Source organism: Myotis lucifugus, unplaced genomic scaffold (genome assembly GCF_000147115.1).
Source record: "Myotis lucifugus unplaced genomic scaffold, Myoluc2.0 scaffold_130, whole genome shotgun sequence".
Classification (NCBI taxonomy): domain Eukaryota; kingdom Metazoa; phylum Chordata; class Mammalia; order Chiroptera; family Vespertilionidae; genus Myotis; species Myotis lucifugus.
Genome location: NW_005871178.1, coordinates 3,252,099 through 3,267,728, shown reverse-complemented (window position 1 = coordinate 3,267,728; position 15,630 = coordinate 3,252,099).

Below are 15,630 nucleotides of genomic sequence, written 5' to 3'. Positions count from 1 at the left end.
TATCTCAATATAGGATTTCCCTGAAGCAGATTTGGCACCAATCACTTGAGCAAGTCATTGATTTTGGAGGTGATCCCAAAAACATTGATGGGGAATTAAGGAAGTAGAGAAGGAAACTAGTAAATGAAGTCTAACCCAGAAAGTGACCTTTGCAGACCACTGTAGCTTAATCCTGATGAAGAACTCTGGGAAATGGTTTAAAACATCCCCTACCCCCCACCTGAGTTATCCAATCCAAGGAGTGAAATTTCCCCAGCTTAGAATGTACAGGCAAAATGGGCTCTGGAAACCAGAATAAACCTCAAGCAAGAAACCAGGTGTTAGACACTGGAAGTCAGATCAGCTCAAACTGAAATGGTAAGGGCTAATAAGTAGTTGAAAGCAACTCATATTTTAGTTACTGATAGGGTTACTTTAACTTTACATCTCTAAGTAACATTCCAGTGTAGCTACTTCTTAATGTTTCAAAAAAATATTATTTCTTGACATACCATGAAGATAATAAAGAATTAGCTATCTTAACTCCCCCAACCCCAACAACCACCACCACATGCATCTATTTCCCTATCCTTTCAATATTGTTATGCAATCATTTTGGTTGGATCAATATTCATTGTTTACATTATAATGATGCAAACACTGTTCACAACTGTGTCATATAGTAAAGTATAATTACTTCCCTTTCTTGCTCACTTCCTGATTTCTCTGGAATTAGTAGTCTTTTTGTTGTTTTATGTGCTTAATGTTCTTTATAACTTCATTAACCTCAAATTCTTTGTTGGTTTTTAAATCTCCTCCAAAGACATCCATTCACATCAGGTATTTTGTCAATACCTTCTTGAAAAAAAATTGGAGGCTTCTGACCTGTTCTCACCTGTACTGTTTTTTGGGTTTTTTTACATCTGAAAGACAGCTCTCTCCTCCTGAGTTTTCCCTTCACCACTGTGGTGGAGGGGGAGGGTCCTTTTTTCTTATACCTGCGTTGGATCTTTTGTTTCCTATATTCTGTGTTGTGCTCCCTCATTTGCTGGAACTCATCCCTCCTTAGCTTTGTGACAAAGAGTGAATGGAGGAAAAAAATGTTGAGACCTTATATATCTAAAAATAACTTCCTCTTCTTCACTTGATTGATAAATTGGCTGGGTACAGAATTCCTGGTTGTTAATGACTTTCCATCAGGATTTCTAAGGCATTTCTCCACCGGCTTGGGTGTCAACACTCTGTGCTGGAAAGCCCTCCTACACCGATCCTCCTCCTCACCCTGCTTGAGCTTCAACCACGCATGCTGGCCGCCCATCACATAGATATATTCCTCATCCAATTCAAATCCTAACAGCACTAGCCTGCACCACCATGCAAAAGCTTTTCTTAACCAGTTCAGGCTCACACACCTCTCACTGGGTCACCTTCCCTTCCTCCCTGCTCCCAGTGTGGATGCCTTCCTCACTCTTCTCAGATTACAACATCCCCATAGGAACCACCAGAGCATTCCCCTACATCTGCCAGCATGGATACATCCTTTGTTCTGCCCAAGTGAATGGATTTAGCAAGAAATTATTCAGTATAGAAGGGAAAAGAAAAAGTGAAAGAACTGAATTTTAATATTTGTCATCTAATACAAATATTTAGAATTTTTTAAATAAAATTATTTTTGTTTAATTTTGTGTGTTCAAGTAACCCTTATTTTGTGTGTGTGTTTTTAAAATTTTTATTCAATTTATTGGGGTAACATTGGTTAATAAAATTATATAAGTTTCAAGTGCACAATTCTATAATACAACATCTGTACATTGTATAGTATGTTCACCATTCACAGTGAAGTCTTTTTCCATCTACATTTATCCCTTCTTTACCCTCTTCTACTTCCCCCCACCACTCCTTTCCTTCTTGTAATCCCCATGATGTTGTCTGTGTCTATGAGGTTTTTTTTAATCCCTTTACCTTTTTCACCCTGCCCCCCCCACAAAATCCCTCCTTTCTGACATCTGTCAGTCTGTTTTCTGTATCTATAAGTCTGCTTCTATTTAGTTTGTTTATTTTGTTCATTAGAATCCACATATAAGTGAAATCATATGGCAACTGTCTTTCTCTGATTGGCTTATTTCACTTAGCATATTCTCTAGGTCCATCCATACTGTCACAAAAAAGGTAAGAGTTCCTTTTTTTTATGGTTGAGTAGTACTCCATTGTGTAAATGTACCACAGCATTTTTATTCACTCATCTACTGATGAACATTTGGGCTGCTTCCAAATCTTGGCTATTGTAAATAATGCTGCAATGAATATAGGGATGCATGTGTTCTTTTGAATTAGTATTTCAGGTTTCTTCAACTATAGTCCCAGAAGTAGAATTGCTGGGTCATAAGGTAGCTCTATTTTTAATTTTTTGAGGTAACTCCATATTGTTTTCCATAGTGGTTACCTATGTAGTAAGTAGATATTTTTCTTTATGTTCTATTCTTTTTATTAACTTATTTCTCAAGCCTCAAATTTTCAAAGGGTAGACAGGAAGAGTCCACATATCTCTACAGGGATCCTAATTAGGGCAGGATTTTAAAACTAATATTTTAAACTTGTTGATTTGCCTTAAGTGTATAAAGAGTCATAAAATATACCATTCATCCTCAAAGGATGAAGATTTGTATTACATATGTGCATATAATTATAAAAATTAAAATTACTGATTTGATTTTGAAAATTGACTATATGTCATTGCTGTGCTGACTGCTTAGTAGGCACTAAGGGGACATGAAACTTTCATGTGATTAAAAAAAGACACTGAACTCGATATCTTAAGTCTTTGCCTGAGCCACACCACAAACCCTCACTAATTGTGTGATCTCTGGCAAAGCATTCTGAGTATTATCTATAAAATGGGGTAAATATCTGTGCAACATGACTGTTATGTAGGCAAAATGAAATCATGTTTGTAAAACTTCTCAGCAAACTATGTTTGATATCCAAGTGTCAAACTCTGCAGAAACAGTCTCAGTTTAAACCCTCACTTCACCACTCACTAGACTTAAACAGGTGTCTGAATCACCATTTCTCCATCACCTCATTTGTAGTTTGGTAATACTGACATTACTCAGCTCAGGGTACTGCTGAGAGGGATAAAAATGAGATAAAATGTTCAGCGGATAATAAGCATTCAATATTTCCTAATGTTATTGTTCTATGTTTACTGACATCCTCCAAAGTATATCCCCTGTCTATTGCTATGTTCATTCTACCCTATAAATTAATGAGTTTTATTTTACAAAGGAGAAACTGATAGCTGATGGCAAACCCTTCTCTGTTAAGCAGCTGATTGTATATCTTATTTCTCAAGAAAAATTACTATTTTCTATGAACACAATAAACATACTTGAGAACTAAAACTACGAGTAATTGATGTGATGAGGGGCCATATTTCATTGGTTCATTTAGATGAAACTTCACACACAAAATGGTATAAATTCAACTAATATTTAGTTATGGATTAAACAAATGGTATTTACTGAAAAGAGTAAAATTGAAATCAGGGCTATCCTACAAAATCTAGAATGTGAGGTATCTGGGCCTGTGGATAAGAAAACCTGAAAGCAGGAAAATAGGGTATTCTGGAAAAAATTGTACCTTTTAGGAAAGTAGTTCTAGGCATTCAAAACAACTGATTATTAAATCTAATAGACTCAATCTCTGGGAGCAAGTGAGAAGAAGGTATTCTACACACACTAAATATAAGGAAGAATACCCTCATCCAAAGTTCATAAATCACATGATCAAAACCACAGAATCACAGATGAAGAGAACTCATAATCATACAGATATACACAACTTTTCCTAGACACTTAATTTTTCTTCTCCACCAGTCAGCTTAGTTCAGAATGATCCTTTGTCAAATGCTTTTGGGTATCCCCTGTGAAAATTAATAAACAAAAAAAAACTCATTTATAATGGAGTAGGGTACTATAAGAGAAAATGCTCATGCCCGAGTCACTTAACAGCACATTACTGACCCCAACAGGAAGAGCTACCTTGCATCTCCAACAGGAAGTGATATTACTTTACTACCTAAGCTGGAGGAGGGAAGATCCCTCCTTGCCCAATAACTGCTCAGCCAATGAAAGACTGCCATAATTCAGTTACTGAAAAGTCACTATCCTTCCAACTTTGTTTCCTCTAATGAACTCTTCATTTACAACAGCCCCTTCAAAGTCTGCAAGAGTATTTCTCTCCATTGTTTCTCTGGACTTCATTAATGGTGAAGTGTGTGGTGTGCTATTAGACTGCATGTCCTGAATTGCAATTATTTGTTCCTTCCAAATAGTAAATCTATTTTTCCGGAGGAATATCTGGCTCTCTATTTGTTTAAGATCAACAACGCCTTACTATATATATATATATCCAACCATACCTATAAAAAAAAAGGAGAATTAAACTTCATTTTATGAGAAAGGCAATTTATAGTTATGTTCAAACTTGTTGCTATAAAAATAATACCTCTTGAAAATCGACAGTATTGTATTTTTTCTAAAGCTTTAAAATGTCATTTTGGCATACTAATAAGTGCTTAAAATTGTTTGAAAACACTTAGTAAGGTTATAACTTCTTCATCTCTTCAAATATATGCAGATTATAAGTGACATTTGTTATCCTTGCAAAATAAGCAAGCTTGATGATTCCTGAAAGTCAAGAAAGAAGGACTAAAGTATGATTGTTCAGGTTCTATATTCATTACTGAACATCTCTGTACTAATTTTTCACTTATGCCATTGTTATAAGGTTGAAGTAGAATAATGTGTTTCTATAAAAATATTGGCTAAGATTCCAAAATGGTGGCAGAGTAAGTGGAAGTTACACTGACACTCTCCCAGGACCAAACTGGAAATGTAACTAAAATACAGAAAAACCACCCTGAAAAATCAATGGAAGACTAGCTGGAGAGAACTCTGATAACCAAGAACAGAAAGTGGAGACTGCATAGAGACTGATAGGAAGTACAGAGGCTTGAAAGGGCTGACTGGGCTCCCAAAGAGAGCAGCTGAAGTTCCGGAATGATATCTTACCTGTGGGGGGTTCCCACTGAGAAATCGTGTTTAAACCCCAAGCAGGGTTCCCCAGCCCAGAGCACCAGAACTGAGAAAGGTGCCCACATAGCATCAGGCTGTGAAAAGCAGCAGGGTTGCTGCTGACCAACAAGAGACAGCTGGAAATGCAGGCACACTCTTAAAGGGCCAACGCACAAAATTTTGTGTGCAGCCACTCACCTTGGGCTCTGGCAGAGGGAGAGCAGAGTGGACTTGGAGCTGTGTAAGCAAAAGCCAGGAATAGGGGCTCTGGAGTTGGAGCACGGAGGACAGCCACCCTGGTTTCCTGTGCTGAGTCATTCTCTCATGCTACAAAGGAAATCTTTCCCCAGGAACCTTTGCTACCCAGGCAGTTTTTGCATGGGGAGGGGGGGGGGTTGTGGGGGGGAGGCAGTTGCCCCACCCTATGAGTGATAGCCTGAGGCTAATCAAGTCTCAGTGTCAATGGGACTGCAGGCATATCTGGAAGGCTTTGAGTCTTTGCCTGATTTAATCCCAGGCCCAGAGGTAGAAAAAGCAGATCTTGGTGCACATCATGGTCCTTTCCAAAGGCACCCAGCCCCAACAGATGGAGCCACAAGCTATGAATTGCTGATAGCTCCAAATAGGGTTCCAAGGACCAGTCACAGTGTCTGACAATGTCCTGCACTAGAGATTGGGAGTCGTAACAGATCTACCTAATACACAGACACAAACCCAAATAGGCAACCAAAATGGGGAGACAAAAAAAGCCCCAAATGCAGGAACAAGAGAATTCTCCAGAGGAAGAGCTAATTGAAATGGAGATAAGAAATTTATCAGAATAATGGTGGCAAAGATGCTCAACAGCATGAAAAAAGATACAGTAACTATGAAAAATAGCATAACACTAATAAAAAAATACAGTGGAAGGAATACACAGCAGATTAGGGGAAACCAAGGATCAGATCAGTGAATTAGAAGGCAGGGTAGAAAAAGTCACTCAGAGAACCAAAAAGAAAAATAATAAACAGGAGGACAGCTTAAGGGAACTGTGGGACAACATGAAATGTAACAATTCTAATAATAGACAAACATGGTAATTAACCATACCTCTGCTACGCTTCCCATTGGCTAATCAGGGTGATATGCAAATTAACTGCCAACCAAGATGGCGGCTGGCAGCCACGCAGCTGAAGCGAACATGAGGCTTGGTTGCCCCGGCGATGGAGGAAGCCAAGGTTCCCCGCCTGCTGCAGCCCAGCTCTGAGGTCCAGCTGCAACAATGTTGCAATTATAGAAGCTAAACAAACCCCAGATACCTGCTTTCAGCAGGCCGGTCTCGGAGCTGGAGCCGCAACAAAGTTTCAATTACAGAAGGTAAATAAATCCCAGAATAAAAAAAAAAAAAGAAAACACTGGGGGTTAGGGGAGGCCGGGGGATTGTTAAGGGCGGGGGAAAAAAGGAGACATATGTAATACTCTTTGTAATACTTTAAGCAATAAAACAATTTAAAAAAAAGATTAAAAAAAAAGAAAAAAAGGAGAGGCTGGGAGCTTCTGTCGCCAGCGGGCTTGGCCAGCCTGAAAACCCTCAGCCCCTCATCCAGGCTGGCCAGGCACCCCAGTGGGGACCCTCATCCTAAAGGGGGTGCGGGCACCCTGAAAACAGCCATCAGCCCCTCACCCAGGCTGGCCAGGCACCCAAGCGGGACCCCCACCCTGATCCGGGACACCCTTCAGAGCAAACCAGCCGGCCCCAACCCGTGCACCAGGCCTCTATCCTATATAGTAAAAGGGTAATATGCAAACTGACCCTAACAGCAGAACGACTGGGAATGACTGGTCACTATGACACACACTGACCACCAGGGGGCAGACGCTCAATGCACGAGCTGCCCTCTGGTGGTCAGTGCGCTCTCACAGGGGGGAGCTCTGCTCAGCCACAAGCCAGGCTGACAGCTGCTAGTACAGCAGTGGTGGTGGGAGCCTCTCCTGCCTCCTCAGCAGCGCTAAGGATGTCCGACTGCAGCTTAGGCCTGCTCCCCGCTGGCAAGTGGACATCCCCCGAGGGCTGCCGGGCTGCCAGAGGAATGTCTGATTGCCAGCTTAGGCCCAATCCCCTGGGGAGCAGGCCTCAGCCAGCAGATGGTCATCCCCCAAGGGGTCCCAGACTGTGAGAGGGCACAGGACGGGCTGAGGGACCCCCCCAACCAGTGCACAAATTTTTGTGCACCGGGCCTCTAGTCCCATATAATAAAAGAGAAACATGTAAATTGACCATCGCTCTGCTACACTCACCAGCCAATCAGGAGTGAGTATGCAAATTAACCCAACAAAGATGGTGGGTTAATTTGCATACACAGGTGCCAAGTGGCCTGGGTCCCAGGAACATCCTCAGGCGTAGGCCCTGAGCAGTCGGGATCCCAGAATGCCCCCGGCCACACCGGGCCTACGGGCGCAGGTGCCAAGTGGATGTTCTCGTCCCGTGACCACTTGCGTGTGCACCAGCACCAAGCGGCAGCCCAGGTCCACGCCCCCCAACCCAGAGCCCACAACCTGAGGCTGCCGGTCTGGGAAGTGTGCCCCTGGTGGTGGCGGCCACCACACGGCCCAGGTCCACCCGCCCCCCAGCCCGGCACCCACAACGTGGGACTGGCTGCTGGCATCAGGGGCGTGCCCTCCCAGCGGCAGGGACACACCCCTAGCCCAGTGGACACAACGCAGGGGTCCTCTGCGCATGAGCTGCAGAGGAAACACCTTTCTTTTTCTTTTTTAAAAAAATATATTTTATTGGTTTTTTTACAGAGAAGAGGGGAGAGGGATAGACAGTTGGAAACATGGATGAGAGAGAAACATTGATCAGCTGCCTCCTGCACACTCCCCACTGGGGATGTGCCCCCAACCAAGGTACATGCCCTTAACAGGAATCAAACCTGGGACCCTTCAGTCTGCAGGCCAACGGTCTATCCACTGAGCCAAACCATTTCGAGCATAAACACCTTTTCTGACCACTCATTGGCTAAGCTCTCTGTACGCCGCCACTTGCAGTGTTCTTGGTAACTTGGGTTATAATAATCCAAGAAGGTGATCTAGGGTTTTTCCACCACACTCCTGAAGGAAAAAACGAAGGTCCACTGCTGGAGGGGCTAAGAAATGTCATATCCTGCCCTAGCTGGTTTGGCTCAGTGGATAGAGTCTCGGCCTGCTGACCGCAGGGTCCGGGTTCAATTATGATCAAGGGCATTTACCTAGGTTGCAGGCTCCTCCCTGGCCGGGGGCCCAGGTCAGGGCTCATGCAGGAGACAACCAATCAAAGTGTCTCTCTCACATTGATGTTTCTCTCTGTCTCTCCCTCTCTCTTCCACACTCTCTAAAACTCAATGGAAACGTATCCTCAAGTGAGGATATAAAAAAAAGAAAGAAATGTCATATCCTATGAAAGACACATCTTGAAAATGCCTAAAAAGCCAAAACCAGTTTGGCTCAGTGGATAGAGCGTCGGCCTGCGGACTGAAAGGTCCCAGGTTCGATTCCGGTCAAGGGCATGTACCTGGGTTGCGGGCACATCCCCAGTGGGAGATGTGCAGGAGGCAGCTGATCGATGTTTCTCTCTCATCGATGTTTCTGACTCTCTATCTCTCTCCCTTCCTCTCTGTAAAAAATCAATAAAATATATTAAAAAAAAAAAAGAAAAAGAAAATGCCTAAAAAAAGTTGTCATTTTTTCATGGTGAAGGGACTGGAGTCTGTGTTGATGAAAACACCTTGGCAGCTGCGGTGGCTGGCAGTGGCTGCAGCAGTGGGGTGATGGGGCTGGCGCCTTCCCCTGATCAGCCCAGGCGCCTCCTGCAGAGGGAGGCCAGACTATGGCTTAGGCCCACTCCCCACTTGGAGCAGGCCTAAGTTGTCAGTAGGACATCCCCTGAGGGCTCCCAGTATGTGAGAGGGGGCAGGCTGGGCTGAGGGTACCCCCCCCCAGTGCACAAATTTCATGCACCAGGCTCCTAGTATTCACATAATAGGCCTGCCAGAGGGGAAGACAGTGAGCAAGGGATAGAGAAAGTGTTTGAAGAAATAATGGCAGAACCTGGTGAAGGAAAAAGTCACAAAAGTTCAGGAGACAGAGAGATTCCCAAGCAAGAAGAATCCAAACAGGCCCACGCCCGGATACATCATAATAAAAATGCCAAAAATTAAAGACAAAGATCTGAAAGGCAGCAAGAGAAAAGCAATTTGTTACCTACAAAGGAGCTCCCATAAGGCTGTCAGCTGATTTCTCATCAGAAACTCTACAGGCCAGAAGGGAATGGCATGAAGTATTCAAGGTAATGAAAAGCAAGGATCTGAAACCAATATTACTATATCAGCAAGGCTATTGTTCAAAATAGACGATGAAATAAAGAACTTCCCAGACAAAAAAAAAAAAAAGGCTAAAGGAATTTATCACCATAAAAACAGCACTGCAAGAAATGCTAAAGGGGCTGCATAAAGAACTAAAATGGGCCGAAACCGGTTTGTCTCAGTGGATAGAGCGTCGGCTTGCGGACTGAAAGGTCCCAGGTTCGATTCCGGTCAAGGGCATGTACCTGGGTTGCGGGCACATCCCCAGTAGGAGATGTGTAGGAGGCAGCTGATCGATGTTTCTCTCTCATTGATGTTTCTAACTCTCTATCTCTCTCCCTTCCTCTCTGTAAAAAATCAATAAAATATATTTAAAAAAAAAAAGAAAATTTAAAAAAAAAAAGAACTAAAATGGCAATAAGTAAGTACCTATCAATAATAACCTTAAATGTAAATGGATTAAGTGCTCTGATCAAAAGACATAAGGTAGCTGAATATATTTTTTAAAAAAACACAAAAAAAAACATGACCCACTGATATGCTGTCTACAGAGACCTACCTAATAACAAAAGACTCATGCAGGATGAGAGTGAAGAGAGGGGAAAAAAAATTTCCATGCAAATGGAAACGAAAAAAAAGCTGGGTTAGCAATACACATATATGACAAAATAGACTTCAAAATGAAGGCCATCACATGAGACTATAAAGGTCACTACATAATAATAAAGGGATCAATCCAACAAGCAGATATAAACCTGGTAAACATATATGCACCCAATATAGGAACACCTAAATATATAATAAAATTTCTAGAGGACTTGAAGAGAGATTAACAGCAATATAGTCAGAGTAGGGGGACTTTAAAACCCTGCTGACTTCACTGGATAGATCTTCCAGACAAAAAATTAACAAGGAAACATGGACTTTAAATGACATATTAGACTAGATGGATTTAATTGACATTTATAGAACATTTCACCCCAAAGTTGCAGAATATACATTCTTCTCAATTGCACATGGGTCACTCTCAAAGATAGACCACATGTTAGGACACAAAACAAGTCTCTTCAAGTTCAATAAGACTGAAATCATATCAAGCATCTTCTCAGATCACAATGGAATGAAATTAGAAATCAACTACAGTAAAAACACTCAGAACATTGAAACACATGGAGGCTAAATAGCATGTTGTTAGACAATGAATGGGTTATCAATGAGATCAAGGAAGAAATAAAAAAAACTTCCTGGAAAAAAATGAAACTGAACACAAAACAATCCAAAATCTCTGGGACACAGCAAAAGCAGTCTTGAGAGCAAGTTCACAGCACTACAGACCTACCTCAAAAAAACAATAAAAATTAATAATGGACTATTTACCCCTACAACTTAAAGAATTAGAAAGAGAACAAAAAGAAAAGCCAAGGGTAAGTAGAAAGGAGGAAATAATAAAGATTAGAGCAGAAATAAATGACACCGAGACTAAAAATAAAATAAAATAAAAATGAAACCAAGAGCTGGTCTTGGAAAAGATAAACAAGATTAATGAACTATTAGCCAGACTCATCAAGAAACAAAGAGAGAGGACCCAAATAAATAAAATCAGATATGAAAGCAGTGAAGTAACAACTGACACCACAAAAATACAAAGGATTATAAGAAAATTCTATGAACAACTATATGCCAACAAGCTAGACAACGTGGATGAAATGGACAAATTCCTAAAAAAAAAAAAAAAAATACAATCTACCAAAACTGAGTCAGAATCAGAAAACCTGAATAGGCCAATAACAACTGATGAAATAAAAGCAGTAATAAAGAAAATTCCCAGCAAATAAAAGCCCTGGTCTAGAAGGCTTCACAGGGTAGTTTCAACAAACCTTAAAAGAACAACTAGCACCTATCCTCCTCAAACTATTCCAAAAAATCCAAGAGGAAGAAACACTTCCAAGCTCTTTTTATGAGGCCAGCATTATCCTAATTCCAAAACTAGATAAGGACACTACAAAGAAAGAGACCAATGTCCCTAGTGAACATAGATACTAAAATCCTCAACATAGTATTAGCAAATCAGATCCAGCAATATATTAAAAAGATCATACACCATGATGAAGTGGGATTTATTCCAGGGATGCAAGGCTAGTACAATATTCACAAATCAATAAACGTAATACATCACATAAACAAATTTAAAGACAAAAATCATATCAATAGACGCAGAAAAAGCATTCAACAAAATGCAACACCCATTTTTGATTAAAACTCTCAGCAAAGTTAAAATAGTGGGATCATATCTCAACATAAAAAAGGCCATATATGACAAATCTACAGCAAACATCATACTCAATGGGAAAAAATTAAAACTATTTCCTTTAAGAACAGGAACAAGACAGGGATGTCAGCTTTGACCACTTTTATTCAACACAGTACTGAAAGTCCTAGCCATAGCAATTAGACAAGAAGAACAAATAATAGGCATCCAAATCAGAAAGGAGGAAGTAAAACTCTCAGTATTTGCAGATGATATGATATTGTACATAGAAAACTCTAAAGACTCCACTAAAAAACTACTAGATTTAATAAATGAATTTGGCAATGTATCAGGATACAAAATTAGCACCCAAAAATCTATGGCATTTTTATACACCAACAGTGAATTCTCAGAAAGAGAAACTAAGCAAACAATCCCATTTACCAGTGCAACAAAGAAATTAAGATACTTAGGAATAAACTTAACCAAGGAGGTAAAATACTTGTACACGTAACACCACAGGACATTGAAAAAAGAGATAGAGGAGGATATAAACAAATAAAAGAACATACTGTGTTCATGGATTAGTAGAATTAACATCATTAAAATGTCCATACTACCCAAGGCAATCTACAGATTCAATGCAATCCCTATTAAAATACCAATGGCATATTTCACAGATCTAGAACAAATACTCCAAAAATTTATATGGAACCAAAAAATACCCCGAATAGCTGCAGTCATCTCCAGAAAAAAGAACAAAATTATAGGGATCACAATACCAGATATCAAGTTATACTACAAAGAGACTGTAATCAAAACACCCTGTTACTGGCACAAGAATAGGTACATAGATCAATGGAACAGAACGGAGAAACCAGAAATCAACCCAGAGACCATTATGCTCAATTAATATTTGACAAAGAGGCAAGAACATACAGTGGAGTCAAGACAGTCTCCTCAATAAATGCTATTGGGAAAATTGGACAAATACATGCTAAAAAAGGAAGAAGAAAAGAAACTAGACCACCAACTTACAGAAGAGTAAACTCAAAATGGATAGAAGACTTACATGTAAGTCATGAAACCATAAAAATCCTAGAAGAAACCATAGGCAGCAAAATCTCAGACATCTCTCATAGCAATGCGTTTACTGATAAATCTCCTAGGGCAGGGGTGGGCAACCCCTGGCACGCGTGCCAAACATGGCATGCCAGTAACTTTTGCTGGCACGCGAAACCCTCTCTTATAATCTCTATTTACAATTTTTTTCTTAATATCGACTTTTTATTTTTCAGATAAATTCAGTGTAGGTGCATCTTAGATAAATAAATAATTTTACATAACAAGTTATCTTAAAGACCATAGACATGGATTGACGAGAGAGGGGAAGAGCAATTTCAATAGTGTCGAAAACTATTGAGGACTTGGAATGCCATTCCAGAAAATTTTTTCTGTTTAAAAAACTTTGCAACAGCGTTACTCTCCATGTTTTCATCCACATATGCTTGTGAATCTTTGTTCTCAGTGATGAATTTTGTTAAGTCTCATAATAGGAGTACCCTGATGGATGAAAGTAGTAGCTCGTGCATATCTCTGAAGGTCACGAAATATAAACCTGATGTAAAATCTCTGTCATCAGTGATGCAGCAGCTTGACAGCCTGTGCAAAGTTTCTAGGAACTGAGCTCACACACCTGAGCAACGGCCTACAAAGAACAGCCAGATCAAAATTAAGAATAGTCCTGACCTTTAAGTTACCCAGAAATCAATAACAGGAGGATGATGAATAGCTTGGCTAAAACTACGCAATTAGCTTTTGTGACTTGGCTTTGCTTACTATGGGAACCTGAACACAGATGTAGTTGTCCCCTTTAAATATTGGACTCTGCAGATGGTCGAGGCCGCTTCTCTCTTGGGCTTCCTGAGTGGAGGAGCGGACACTGGCCAGTCAGTAAAGGCTCTCTACATTTTAATCAGTCTGGAGTTCTGGTCATTCTGTCGCTCGCACTCCACAACAAAACGAAAGAACAACGCCTTTTCATTGTTGAGCAATATTGTAAAAATAATGAAAGTTTGGCAGCTACAGTTCACAATTTTCGTGCAAAATATGGTCGGAATAGTGATTTAACTTCATCAACTGTGAAGAGATTAATTAAAAAATTTAGGGAGTCTGGATCAATTAGTGATCTTAAACACTCTGGCCGTCCTTCAACAAGTCGTTCAAAACAAAACATCAAAGCAGTTCGTGAGAGTGTTGCTGAGAGTCCAGGGACATCAATTCGGCACCGTGGTCAAGAATTGGACATTTCGAGAAGCTCTCTACAGCGTATTCTCACGAAAGATTTGCATCTTCATGCTTACAAAGTTCAATTGACTCAAGAACCAGGCACAGCGAATAGAGTTCGTTGAATGGATTATGGAACAACAACAAGTGGATACTGATTTTTCGAACAAAATCATCTTCAGCGCTGAGGCTCATTTTCATCTTGATGGCTTGGTTAATCAACAAAATTGTCGCATTTGGGGTTCAGAAAATCCACGAGTGATTGTTGAGAAACAAATGCATCCACAACGTGTCACTGTTTGGTGCGGATTTTGGGCTGGAGGCATCATCGGACCATTCTTCTTCGAAAATGCGGCTGCTCGGGCAATAACAGTTAATGGTGCTCGCTATCGAGACATGATAATCCATTTACTTGATATGCTATTCCATACATAACCCTATACTGTATAATTTATGAATCAATAAAAAATTTACAATTTTTAATTATAAACCTGTGTTTTCTATCAAAATTACTTCTTGCGTGAATTTTGGGACACCCTTTAAGTTATCCAGGGAATATTTCTAACCAAATAAAATAAAAAGGTTTGTATCATTGAAAAAAAATTACCTCACCAAATACAGCAAACATAGGATACAGTAAAAACAACAACAAAAACCCACATGATTTTTATGCTGTAACATGTACTATCAAAATTTTCTTCTTGTAATTGTGGGATTCTACTGCTTCTTTTCCCTTTTCTTTTATGGTTTGTTTCTCTCTCTCTGTGTGTGTGTGTGTGTGTGTGTGTGTGTGTGTGTGTGTGTTCTCTAGTCTCAGAAATATAAAATGCAACATCAAATTAAAGTATTCAAGAAACTGGGTTGCTATCAAACCACCTCCCAGAAGAACTGGAGGAAAGGCAGTAGAGAAAGTGCATGGCAAACTTATGATATTGCGCAAGCCTAAAGTGATGCATTGAGAATTTTAATGTTTCTACTGCGATTTAGATAAAAATTCATCAGTTTTCCCTCTCTTGTCAATATCTTATAATTTCATTCATTATATTTTTATGAATTGATATACCACATACTATACTCATTAATCTAATTATAATCTTATTTAGATCAACAGGTTATGCAGCAAATGTTCATACTGGAAAACTCTAGGTTATAAGAGTATGAATAATTTCTGTTTATTTTTTAAAATATATTTTTATTGATTTCAGAGAGGAAGAAAGAGGGAGAGAGAGAGAGAAACATCAATGATATGAGAGAATCATTGATCAGCTGCCTCCTACATGCCCCACACTGGAGATTGAACCTACAACCCAGGCATGTATCCTGACCAGGAATTGAACCGTGACCTCCTGGTTCATAGGTTGACGCTCAACTACTAAGCCACACTGGCTGGGCAATTTCTATTTTATTTTTGTTGATAAATTTAGTGTAATGGCCAGCCTAGCTTTATAATAAAGGAAATACTTCAAATATTGACTAGCTTTACATAAGTATACAAAATGGCTTGAGGATAAGGAAAGAGGGGAAAAAATACCACTATAAGAGGGCCAAGAACAGAAAGATGGGCAAATGGAGGAAAGGTTGAAAAGATAAATTAGAGCTGGGAAGAGGGGTAGGGTAGTGCATTACAAGGAGCTGGGTGGGGAAAGGGGTGGAGCTTGGACCATTGCCTCAAGGTCTAAGTGGTAGCCTGAGAGCTATAAAAGCTTGGTGGAGCCAAGGGAAA